Source organism: Hemitrygon akajei, chromosome 30 (assembly GCF_048418815.1).
Source record: "Hemitrygon akajei chromosome 30, sHemAka1.3, whole genome shotgun sequence".
Lineage (NCBI taxonomy): Eukaryota > Metazoa > Chordata > Chondrichthyes > Myliobatiformes > Dasyatidae > Hemitrygon > Hemitrygon akajei.
In genome coordinates, this window is record NC_133153.1 from 21,657,005 (window position 1) to 21,669,251 (window position 12,247).

At 37.0% G+C, this 12,247-nt stretch overlaps 1 protein-coding gene across 14 annotated transcripts in view; it reads right to left on the reverse strand.

Annotated features, from left to right (window-relative positions):
• Positions 1-12,247, reverse strand: part of mef2aa (myocyte enhancer factor 2aa) — a 194,294-nt gene that overhangs the window by 119,474 nt on the left and 62,573 nt on the right. Inside the window, exon 1 of one of the 14 annotated variants that reach the window (XM_073033077.1) lies at positions 11,857-11,933. The exons of the other annotated variants lie outside the window; for them this stretch is intronic. The gene's annotated coding sequence lies outside the window, so the exon portion shown is untranslated. Of the gene's footprint in view, positions 1-11,856; positions 11,934-12,247 lie in introns of those variants that run through there. 14 annotated transcript variants of the gene reach the window in all.

Consider the following 12,247-nt stretch of genomic DNA (forward strand, 5'->3'; position numbering starts at 1 on the left):
TATATGCACTAAAAACAAATAAGACATTTCATTTATCAAGCACTTTCAATGTGGTGCAAACAAAAATTGAACAAAGTGGAACATTTCAGGGAATAGGTTGAAAGAGTTAAAAGAACAGAAGTAGACAGGTGCCTTGGTTGCTGAAGAATGACTTCAATGGTAGAATGATTAAATGGAAATACAAAGGGTTAATATTTTAAGGAAGTACTGGGGAGTCAACATGGAAAGAGTATTTGAAATAATAGTGATAATTCCAAAAATTGATCACAGCAAATGAAGAGGCAATACACACCAAAGTAAATGTGATTGTAATGATGGCAAAACAATTAGCATTCAATATCATTATTTCATTAAGCTGACAGCAGCTTCTGGACTTCTGTGGTTGTGCATTTTAAGCACTCCTGAAATTGTGGTTGGTGATTCATCCCATCTCTGCAGCCTATGCTGCTTTGCATTCTTTTTGCACTTTGACCATTTTGAAGAGGTACATTAAATGCTTATACATTTTTAATAACACAGAATCATTGTTGGTGGGTGGGGGAGACTCCTGTAGGCCCTCCATACGCCTTTGCTTACTTCCAATAATTAAAGGAAATTAAGTGAATTAATGTGAACTTAAAAAACAGACTCATTATAAAATACCTAACATTGTTCCATTTTTGTGTCTTGTGGTCCAATTCAGAAGTACTACTTGCAAACTTGGCTCCAACAGAAAACTAGTTTGCTTTTTGGCTTTTATTTCCCTCAGATATAACATTTTAAGTTAAATAAAACAAAAAGTGTTTGAGCTTCTCCTTTGTTCGTGTGCACCGACTCTAATCCTTTCTTTGCACCCTGTTAGGGCATTAACTTAGACTTGAGCCCTTTCCTTTCCTGTTATGCTGTATGTGCTGATTACTTAATGCACCTGCTCAGCAGGCTTCATGACATCACAGCTGTGGAGCATCAGGGGTTTTATTGGCAACGGAAAAGGAGAAGTCCAACTCAGAAAGCAAAAAGCAGAAAACTGCAAATGTTGGAAATAACCAGATGTTAATTACTGGCTAGGACTCCATATGTGCACTGCTGCTCATTTTCTAAACAGTCCCATGTATAATCTATTACATCCAACCGCCAGAGCAAACTGTGCCCCAACTTAATGCCACTTTGAAATGACAGTAACTTGGGTTTTTGCTCAAATGTTTAAACTGAGAGGTGAAACCATGAACTGTTGACACAACAGTGCATATTCTGTCCTCATGCGGCCACAGGTTCCATTCAGAGTTCAGTCTGGCCTTCACCTTGATCTGTTATTATAAAGCTTCCAAAAAGCTCAGTTAAAACAGAATCAGTAGGCTTTTGAATGGTACTTTTCGAACTGATTATTAATACATTGAGTTAGTATTTATTTACAAATTCCATGCAACTTTGCCCACTTTTCTTCTAATCCTCACAGATTGGTGCAACCCTGCCGAAGTTGAATCTTCCACCTTAATTTTTGGAAGTAAGGAAAGGCATATGATGGACCTACAGAGGTATCCCCCACCCACCAAAAATGATTCTGTAAAAAGTACGTGTGTGGAATAGTAATAATTAGTCTTCCAACAAAGGGCAGAAAAATCAACATTAATGAGAAATTCACTGGGTATCGCTAATTTTCCACTGTTTATCAGCTTGTTCAGCTGCAGCAAATTGAACAGGACAGCAATAACCAGCAACCATTAATAACCAGCAACAATGAAAAATTGATTTTCACTTGGCCTTCTTCACTGCTGTAGCATATTAGTTTGATAGGGGGAATGTGAACACCATACTGATCTCAATGGGGAACTTCAGCAACTAATTTTGGTGATGTTAAACTAACGGGATAAATAATAAATCATCCTAGCAGAAAAGTTAACTTTATGCATGTGTCCAATTCGAGCTCCAAAGCAAACTAGGGAATACATTTCTCTTTAGCCACTCTCTCTTAAGAGGACTGGCAAGGTAATCCAAAACTAAACTTAGAATGTATCCTTTTATCCAATCACAATGGAAAAAGTGCTCAAGGTTAGATGCCTTGAAGCAAAAGCTCAAAAGGGATAAAATATTAACATGTAGCTCTGATTCAGAATCAGGTTTATTATCACCGGCATGTGACGTGAAATTTGTTAACTTAGCAGCAGCAGTTCAATACAATACACAATCTAGCAGAGAGAAAAAAAATAAAAACATAATAATAAATAAACAAGTAAATCAATTACGTATATTGAATAGGTTTTAAAAATGTGCAAAAACAGAAACACTGTATATTATAAAAGTGAGGTAGTGTCCAAAGCTTTAATGTCCATTTAGGAGTCGGATGGCAGAGAGGAAGAAGCTGTTCCTGAATCGCTGAATGTGTACCTCAGGCTTATAATTGGATTCTTCTCCACAGAACAACCCAAAAGATTTAAAAATTTCATAATTCTCTACTTGATGATTTGTTGATTTTCAATTCAAATTAATTTATTTTAAACCATACAAGAAAAAGTTGTGGAATAGGACATATTCTATTTAGTCCTTACATTTTCCTTTAAAATAAGGGAGTGCATGTGTGGGGATAAAGCACAAGTGACTGAACTGATGGAAGGGGAATGGTAAATGCAAGGAAAGGAACATTTCAAAACTGGAAATTGACTTTGGCACAATCAACAATCAAGTACTCAGACTAAGAGTCAGAAACAGGTTATTTGATTGTTTATTAATAATTATGGGGAAATGGCCAATGTTTTATTTGTTCCAGTGGTGCACTTAATGAATATGCAGATTCTTCACAAAGGCAATGGAGAGCTGATCATAGAAGTTAGTGCAGTTAGTTTTGTGCGACCCAACAACATGTCAAAGGTGCTGATGAAATATATTGTGAGAAATAAGCAAATACAAACTGGCATAACATTTTCATTTCCAACGAATCCAGGTATGTGTGGCAGCAACTCTTACACATCCAACATTTAGTTTTAGCAATGCAGACCAAGAAGAAAATGTTCAAGAAATTTTTAAAAAATGCTACATGGGACGAAAGTGCAGTCTTCATGAAGATACACTGAATGTTTTCTGCCAAGTGCAACTGTTTACTGCATCTAATGGAACAGAATAGCTTGGCAGCAGGCATCCAGTAAGTTTACAGCCTTTCATCTTGATTAAAAAATAGCCCCTGGGAACACCTTCTAGTTCAGTGAATCGCCCATTGTGGCACCAATTAAAACCGTTCATTATTGATGACCTGCAGTATATAGCATCTAGTTATAGAATGCCCATTGAAACTATGACAACATGAAGAGGTATTATGGTTAAGTGCTGTATTAGTTAATGGGTACAAATATTTACATTTTAACAGTTCAGTCAGTAATGGCTTCCACATTTACCAAATAGATTTTAAAAGATGGTTAGGAATAAAGTAAGCTCAGAATTATAACAGTTGGATCTAGAAACAATGGGCCTGGAAATCAATCGTCATGTAAATACTGAAAAAATATTCTCAGAGTAAAAACATTAATGACTCACTAAGTCAAAGCCAATGCTACATCCTAATGATACATAGTTCTGCATTCCTTCAGTTGAAGATTCTGAAATGTAATTACTCCAACAATGACAGCTGTTGGCCATCAAGAGTTAGAATTCCTTCCTTCAAGGCCTAGAATGAATTCTCACCTCTCCTTTGACCGGATATTCCTTAAAATCTCTTTAGCCAAGCTGAACCATCAGTTATAAAGTCTTATTATAAGACTGGGTATCATTTTTTTTTTTACTAAGGCACAACACAAATAGCAATCACAGTGAACTAACACCGCAGGCTTGAGGCCCTACTTACTCTTAGTCCACTACGTTGCTCACAACCTGACACTGAGCATGCACTCAAATTATTTTTCTTGATAACATCCTCCTCTGACAAAATCTAAACACTCCTTGGGGGGGGGGGGGGGGGGGAAGAAATGCACCACCCAACTCCTGGGGCCACTCAAAGAGAAAAGAAAGCATTCCGACTGGTATTGTGCTATAGGCCCTACATTGCACATATGGCTCCGCCCAAGTGGCCAATGAATTGCACTAACTCAAAACTCAATCATCTGCCAATCCTGTGAGAAGTGACTCATTGTCCTCATCGGCCATCTACAAACCCATAAACCAACAGTGGAAGCAAGTCATCCTCAAGCCTGGAGCAATGTCTAGGCAAAAGAGTAAGCTAATTGATTTTTCTCTCCCTCCCTCTGATCCTGGCTAATTTGTTTCCTTGTTGTTAATTCAGCTAGATAATAATGTTAGATTATTGCCAAACACAAAATCTTTATTCCCTGATAAATTAAAACACTATTGACAATGAATTTTTTTCTAGAACCCTATTATTCAGCATAAGAGTCATGCTTGTGAAACAAAACCTTTTAAGTATCAGCATAAGTGCGATGTATATGCATATAAACTTTAGGGACATCAACTTGAGATTTGGTGGAATAGTATTAATGATTTCTCTTGCATTCTTCTTTCTCCTCTTTGAATGTACAGTGGATTCCTGTTAACTGGGCCATCAGTTAATTGGGGCAGCAACTTATTTGGGACAACTCTTAAGGAACAAAAACACACTGAGAAAATAGCCAGGATTCCATATGTTTATTTGGGACACTATGCCACTTAATTGGGACAGGAGACAGTTGCTGAACAATTTCTAACTAGCGCCAGTCACACGTACTTGTGTGGCCGTTAGACACTACACCATGCTTAGAGCAAACAGCTTTTACAAAGGTGTCACTTGCACGTGTTTGTTTCTGTCAAAAGACATCGATTTTTGTCACTGATTGTTGGCAAATAATAAACAATAACACAATTCAGAACTGCTTTGCTCACTGTGGTTTCAAGCATTCATGCTTGGAGATGCCAGAAACAGCCAGGAGTGGAAAAGAAAGCATTTCACTACTTCAAAAAGTTAGGAACTCCAAAGAATTAAAGAGTCAACAATCATCCCAAATGTTACAATAAAAATGTAGATTTGGAGCATGCAATTGTTGAAAGAATTGTTTGAAGGCAGACCATTATCTGAACAAAATGTCTACACTGATTTTGTTCATTTACAGTCAATCAAAAGAACACGACATCATACACTGGATTAATTCCTCTGTGGGTAACTATTAACAACTAATATACAGTTTTATAGCACTGTAGTAGTTTTGGTAATGTTCTAATTTGTTCTGTATTTCATTTAAATACATAATCTGTTACTCAGTCTGGTTTTTAAAAAATATGTTTGTAAGTATTTCCATGAAATTTCGGCTAACTGGGCTGCCACCTAATTGGGCTGAAATGTACACCCAATGTGTCCCAATTAACCAGAATTCACTGTATTAATGTTCTACAACAGTTCAATGTAAGAAGCATCTAACTTATAAATAATCGACTCACTACCAGCTAAACCAAAGTGGGTTACATCGAGTGATAAGAGTATCCTTTTTATTTTAAGCAACACACAAGGCCCAGAGTACCAGAAGTAATCTGTACTTGTATAGTGCCTTTAGCGCATTGGAAGACAACCCCCTTCCTGCCAAAAGGTGTTTCACAACTATGTTAACAAAATTCAGCAGTGGTTCACACAACAAGACATTAGTTTAGACGGCCAAACACTTGGGAAAGTGAAACTTAATGGGCACCTTGGAACAGTAAACAAGATGTGTCAAGGCCCAGAGGTTTAGGAAGATTAATCACAAACACCATTACCCAATGATCATTTATCATATCCCTTTAGATGATGAACCAATACTTCAGCAAATTGAATCCAGGTTGAAAGAGGCACCAAGATTGACAAAGGGAAGGAAATAAACTGTGATAGTGGACTTCCATATTTTATTAACTCAGCAGTACATTAGCATCACCCCTGGGGAACAAAAAACTGGCTAATGCCTAGAGGACTGCTCTCATCATAACTAAACAACCAGTCACATTACCAAAACACAGGGCAAAATGGCACTGGAAACAGACATTGCCCCAGTATCTTGGTCAAAATGAAGTTTTGCTTTTGTCATCCAGATCACTTCACTAAATGGGATTGATTCAACACGAGTCAGGTAGCTCAAAACTGGGTATCCATGAAAGCACTGTTTTCAATTTGAAGCCTGAGCCTTGAGACTTGATTTGACACGAAGGATGCAAGCTATTAGATTCAGCCTCTGGACAATTACCAGGCATGGGAAAGGAGCCAATGGCCAGAAAAAAAAGAGCTTTACTGGAGGAGCAGAGGACGGAAGATAAACATAATAGCTATAGTCCTTACAATGGTTGGTTGATGGAAATTTTTTGTTGAGAGGCAAATTAGAGGGCAGGAGAGGTGATGATCAGGCAGACATAGTCACAAACAGCTTATCCAAGGAAACTGGTAAATTTTCAGATGCTGCTACTAAGTTGGTAGAAAATCATGGGGAATAAAAGGAGGGGAACAGAGAAATAGAGAGACATTTGAGTTGTCAAAGAAGTCTAAAATCTTTTATAGTGGCTAGCGCTTTAGCTAAGTACTTTAAGTACATGAGGCAATGCCCACAGTCAAATCTACATTTCAGAATGAAACTAAATGTTAATTCCTCATTCGGTGCCATGAAAAAAACACATTACTCACTTTGGCAGTTTGCCATGCACTAGAAGATAGTTTCTGTTTCCAACATTACAACAGTAACCATATTTTAAAGTGCTTCAACAGCAGTTAAACATTTTGGAATGTAAATATAGCAACATGAACACAAGACTTTATGAAAATGTATCCTTTTGGCTACTTTTTTCATACAAAGTTGGATTAAAATTAACTAACTTTATGTCTTTGGTACTGTTTCATTTTGCCAAAGAAATTTCTCCTTGCTGTCAGGACTTTTAACATTCAATGCTTGGAGAGTAAGACAGCATGACTGAAATAGTTAGAGCTCAGGGACTACCCCTCCATGTCATTTGCATTCTGCCAGTCGCTAACTAAAGCAATCCCAATGTATGCATATGATGGGCAAATGTCCACCCCCCACAAGAATGGTCACCTCTTCAATTGAATCCGCCAGTGGTTACACAAGAGTATTACCAGCTGTTCTGGATGGCATTCATCCCCCAGTCTGCTCAACCACGAAATACAGTAATTTGTTACTTAGATCAGTTTCTATTTCTGAGCCAACTGTTATTCATAAAATCGTAAACACATTCTAAAAGTAATTTGATGACTTATCTTTAACCAAAAATGTGGAAATGCACTGGGGGTGGGGAGGGGAAAAAATGGGGTGGGAAGTTCCTCCTTCTGACCGAAACTCAGCAAAAATGGGCAAGGCAGGTTGAAAGCTTGGTCTAAATTGCATATTGAAAATTTTTTTAAACTGTGTAAAGCAGTGGTAGTATCAATTAGGTTGATAATTTCACAGATACAAAGTTCAAAACCATATTTGAATGATATAGCTAATTTAAGCAATTATGTTCTTACAGATAGGAACAAATAGCACTTTATGACATTTTATGTCATGTTGTCTTAACTGAACATCATTTGGGGAATGTGTTTTATTGTACCATTTTACGACAGCTGCTTGCTTTTGTTTTTCTGAGCATTCATCAACCCCAACCCCTATTTATCCTTACAGATATCTGCCCTGCCTTTTCATGTCCTTAAAGAAATGAAGCATGCACCTTAATTCTAAAATCTTCCAGCTATTGTACATTTGAGTCAGACACTGAGGAAAAAAGACAGAATGCCTATTTCATTCCCGTTGTGACGTTTATTTTCTTGTAATCCATTATCACTTCTGTCCATCAGTTCCCAGTTCTCCTGACCTCATCTGCACTAGGGGTAACTTACCATAGCCAATTAACATATCAACAGGTCTTCAGGATGTGGGTGGACATCCCACCACCAGGGAAAGTCCTTTCTAGCTTGGAGAGATCATGCAAACTCCACTCAGATAGCAATGGTCAGGGTCACACATACGACACTGGAACTGTGCAGCTTAAAGCTCTACAAACAGGAGAAAATCTACAGATGCTGAAAGTCCAAGGCAACACACAAAAAGTACTGGAGGAACTCAGCAGGTCAGGCAGCATCTACGGTAAGGAATGAACATTTGATATTTCAGGCCGAGACCCTTCATCAGGGCTCTGAAGGGTCATGGCCTGAACGTCAACTGTTTATTCTTTACCATAGATGCTGCCTGACCTGATGAGTTCCTCCAACATCTTATTTCTGTAGCCATAGCTCCAGCTGAGGTGCCACTGTTCTGCCCATTAGAGAATAGATCTTGAAATTTTTACTGACGACACATTCATAAGCTCTGCACAAACTAAAATGTATCAACTCTGAATTTATTTAGTTCAGATTTTTTCCTTGAAAATGGCTTGCTACTTATTGTGCCCTGGGAAATAGGCTGACCTTCAATCACATCCAGAAACCAGGACATCTTTCTTCATCCTATTCTCCTTTAATCTGCTGCAACAATAAGCTGATTAATCATCGCACACTGCACAATTCAGCTTGACAAATTGCTATCATATGTAATGACAATTTTATGGGAAATGCCATAAATTCACCATCCATACTTCTAAATATTATTCAAAACTCAAGTTAATCTAAAAAAAAATTAAAGTACATGATTAAACAGTACCAGTTTCTGTAGATAAATTTCCTTCTTTAGATCACTTTCTGCTTTATTACAACTCATAGGATCCAAATGCCATTAGGTTCTAAAAGCCAATGGCTACATGAATGATCTAAATTGTTCTGTCACTACGTCTATCAGAATCCTGCCTGCAAGTTTAAAAATTATATTTAAATCAATAGTCTTCAAAAGACAGTATATTCTATAAATTTATTTCTAGCTGAAGGAAAATAAAATTTTCCAACTTGTGATCTAAACACATTTTTGCGTCAATTAATTCTCTTGAAGTCTGGAAAAACTTCAATTTAGTTATCTCAATCACTTCATTCCAAGATGATCAAATCAAATTTTCTTAAAACTTTCCTCACAAAAAGGATTGGAAGTACTTGAAATAAACTTGAATGCTTCTCTATACACCCTGGTGAGCAAAACACCCTCCCCAACATGAAGTGAGTGATCAGGACTAAGGAGAATTACACTGCCCACTCACATCATGTTACAGAGGTGCCGGCACAGTGCCTTGTAATGATGCTGAAGTACAGCATAACATCGTAAGAGGGGAGAAGAAACAAATCTCTTTTCACTTGCTGAAGTTTTGCCCATGTTAATTCAATGAGCATGGTGCAACAATATCCACAATATTCAAAATAAAAGGGCTTAAGCAAAAAGTACACAAGTATCACTGGGATTACACAGATCATTCCATCTACTTACAGCTTTATCAATATAAGCTTCCATTATAGCTGTGGCTAAATTACACTAGGAGTGTGACACTGATGTCTAACATCAGGGTTTAAAATAAACACAAGGATATCCCCTTGTTTTATAAATAATTTTGTTCTGATTTGGTTTGAATCTAAAACCAAATTCAAATTAAATAGATTTTATACTTGACATCCAGTAGGAAGATTACTAATTGTGGAAGGGCTCAACTTACAACCGCAGTAATTGTACAAATGCACTCATGACCTTCTTATTGATTCTGTTAATTAGGCCAGCAAGCTACCTTTAATTCATTATGAGTGCCACGAAACAAAGCAACAGCTATGCAACCTTGTGAAAACTGGAGGACTATATGGAAATAAATTCATACACAGCTTACTGTAAGCATGCAGGATTGATCCTCTACAAAATTGTTGCTGCTTGCATAATAAACAGGAGCAGAACCTAATCACAGTACTCATTACTTATCTGAGTAACTCTCAGCTGAAAAATGAGCATTAATGATCGTAACATGTGAGATTACTGGTTGCGAACATAAAAAGTGCTTCTGTAATTCATAGTCACCAAGGCAATTAAACAATTCTTTCCCATAATTTAACTAAAATAATTTTGAATGACACACAGAGAAGTAGAGCAGCTCCACTTAAAGCATTAGTTGACCCACGAAAGTATTCTATTGGCAAAATGAACTTCCATGAAAATATTTCAAGTTTGTTTTACACACTGCAGAAGAGTCAAGTTTCTTTCATAGAGTCTGCAAGCAATATTACAAGTTGTCACACATTTCATGTTCCATGTCACCCAATAACTCCTGTCTCTATCAAACCTCTAAAGTGCATATACAGGATTTCCATGAAGGGATAAAATGGTGATCAACAATTGACATGCTGTGCCCCATGCTACTCATTTCCTTCTTTAATCTAATTGTTATGCAGACATGCTAACCATTAATAGATTTATTTAATATACAATTATCGCAACCTGTCACTATTGTGACATCACTACTTCATTAGCTGAGATCTATTTTTCATTCCTTAATGTTTCAGAAAGCAGGAACACTTTAACCAACCTGAACTTGCATTATTATTTCAAAATATCCATGAAAGTTTTAACAACTTAAGTACTTGTTTGCAATCTTGAGATCTACAAATAAAATGTTTGAATCAGATTTAGGCTTATTATTACTGATATATGATGTGAAATGTGTTGTTTGGTAGCAGCAGTGCAATGTAGGACAAAAAAAATTACTGCATGTTACAATAAATTACTGACATATGTCGTGAAATTTGTTGCTTGGTGGCAGCAGTACAAGACAAAAAATTACTGTAAATTACAATAAAATACATGGTGCAAAAGAGAAATGTTGATTTAATTTCATTCTTGCTTAAGCAGTGCTCTGGTTGCTTTGCCCCAGCAAGCCGTTCTAATCCAGTTTCCCACCGCCCACATCTCTGCTTAGAGGGAAAAGTACAGCCTTCCCACAAATTCTCTTCAGCTCAATATTTCTCAGCACCAGTATTCATCCTCAGTAATGTTACACTCTGATAACCCAATTATTTTATTTCATGAAAATTTGAATTCCATCTATGAATAAGGAATAAGCCCTGGACTCCAGCTGGACATGGGATTTTGATGGTTATACATAATTTAGAAGATCATTTCAACCTTTTCTATGATGGTTTATTCATGGGGAAGCTTTATATTTAAGTTTCCTATTTCCCCCCCCCCCCAAAAAATGGCTTGTTTAAATCCAGCAAAATCAATGTATTAATTGGACAAGCTACAAAAACACATTGCTATTCAAAGGGATGGAATATTCAGCAGCTAAAAGTTACACTGATCTCCATGGTAAACCCGACTTCTCACAAAAGCTTAAGTTATCCTATTTACAATTCTGGACTCACACACCTACTGCTATTACAAAGTCCAAAAGCATTACAATTAAGTGACCCTACCAGAAAGTTCATACAAAAATTCTTCTTCATGTTAATCTACCTTCAATGTATTTCTAAAGAACAAACTAGTGTCTGGTTTCAATTACAGATTGGTGGATGTTTTCCTTGTCAAGATCTACAACTTTAACATAAATTCTAGAACCCATCAGCACTCTGAAAATAAAATTTCTTTCATTGGGTATACAGTAACAACAGTATTTCTTCATGTGCCACAGATAAATAAACATTACATTTCATTTACACTAATGCAGCAGAAACTCGCCAGTTACTTCTCAATAAATTTATAATTTGGCACAAGACATTCCTGTGAATTTATACTTAAAACCACTAATGGCACTTTGAAGACGATCACCAGATCCTCTGAAATGTGCCATTGGCTCATGAGAAAACATAAAACACAAAGCATTTCCTTCAGCTAGTGCTTTTTGTTCTCCCCCTTTTACAAGCCACGTAAATCTATCTGATCACCACTACTGTTAGGTTGTGTTAGCAATCTGAAAGCATCAGTGACAATTTTGAAGTAGTTCAACCAGCGAGACTCAATTATAACATGGACCCGTAAGGGAACAGGTTTCGGTACTTGCATTTTAAAGGCTCAGGACCAAGCTTAGAAGTTGGTGAGAAGACGAAACCAATCACCTGGGCACGTTTTCAATTCAGCCTCATAACGTATTTGGATTACATCTTCTGAAGCAGTGGCATACTTGTCAGCATTACTATGTCCACAAGTCAGGCTGTAACTGGACTCTTGAAATAGATTACAACTTTCACTCTGATGCGTAAGCAAAATGTTTCACCCTGACGTAAAGTCACATAGTTTGTCCTGCTTCTTTTTAATCTCCCAATGGATAACTTTACTGAGTACAGTCATTTCCAATGGTAATAATATCACCTTTGGAAACAAATGTACTTTAATATTGTTGTGTAGCCCAGCCTTTTCCACACCAACAAACCTATTTCCATGATTCAAGCTCA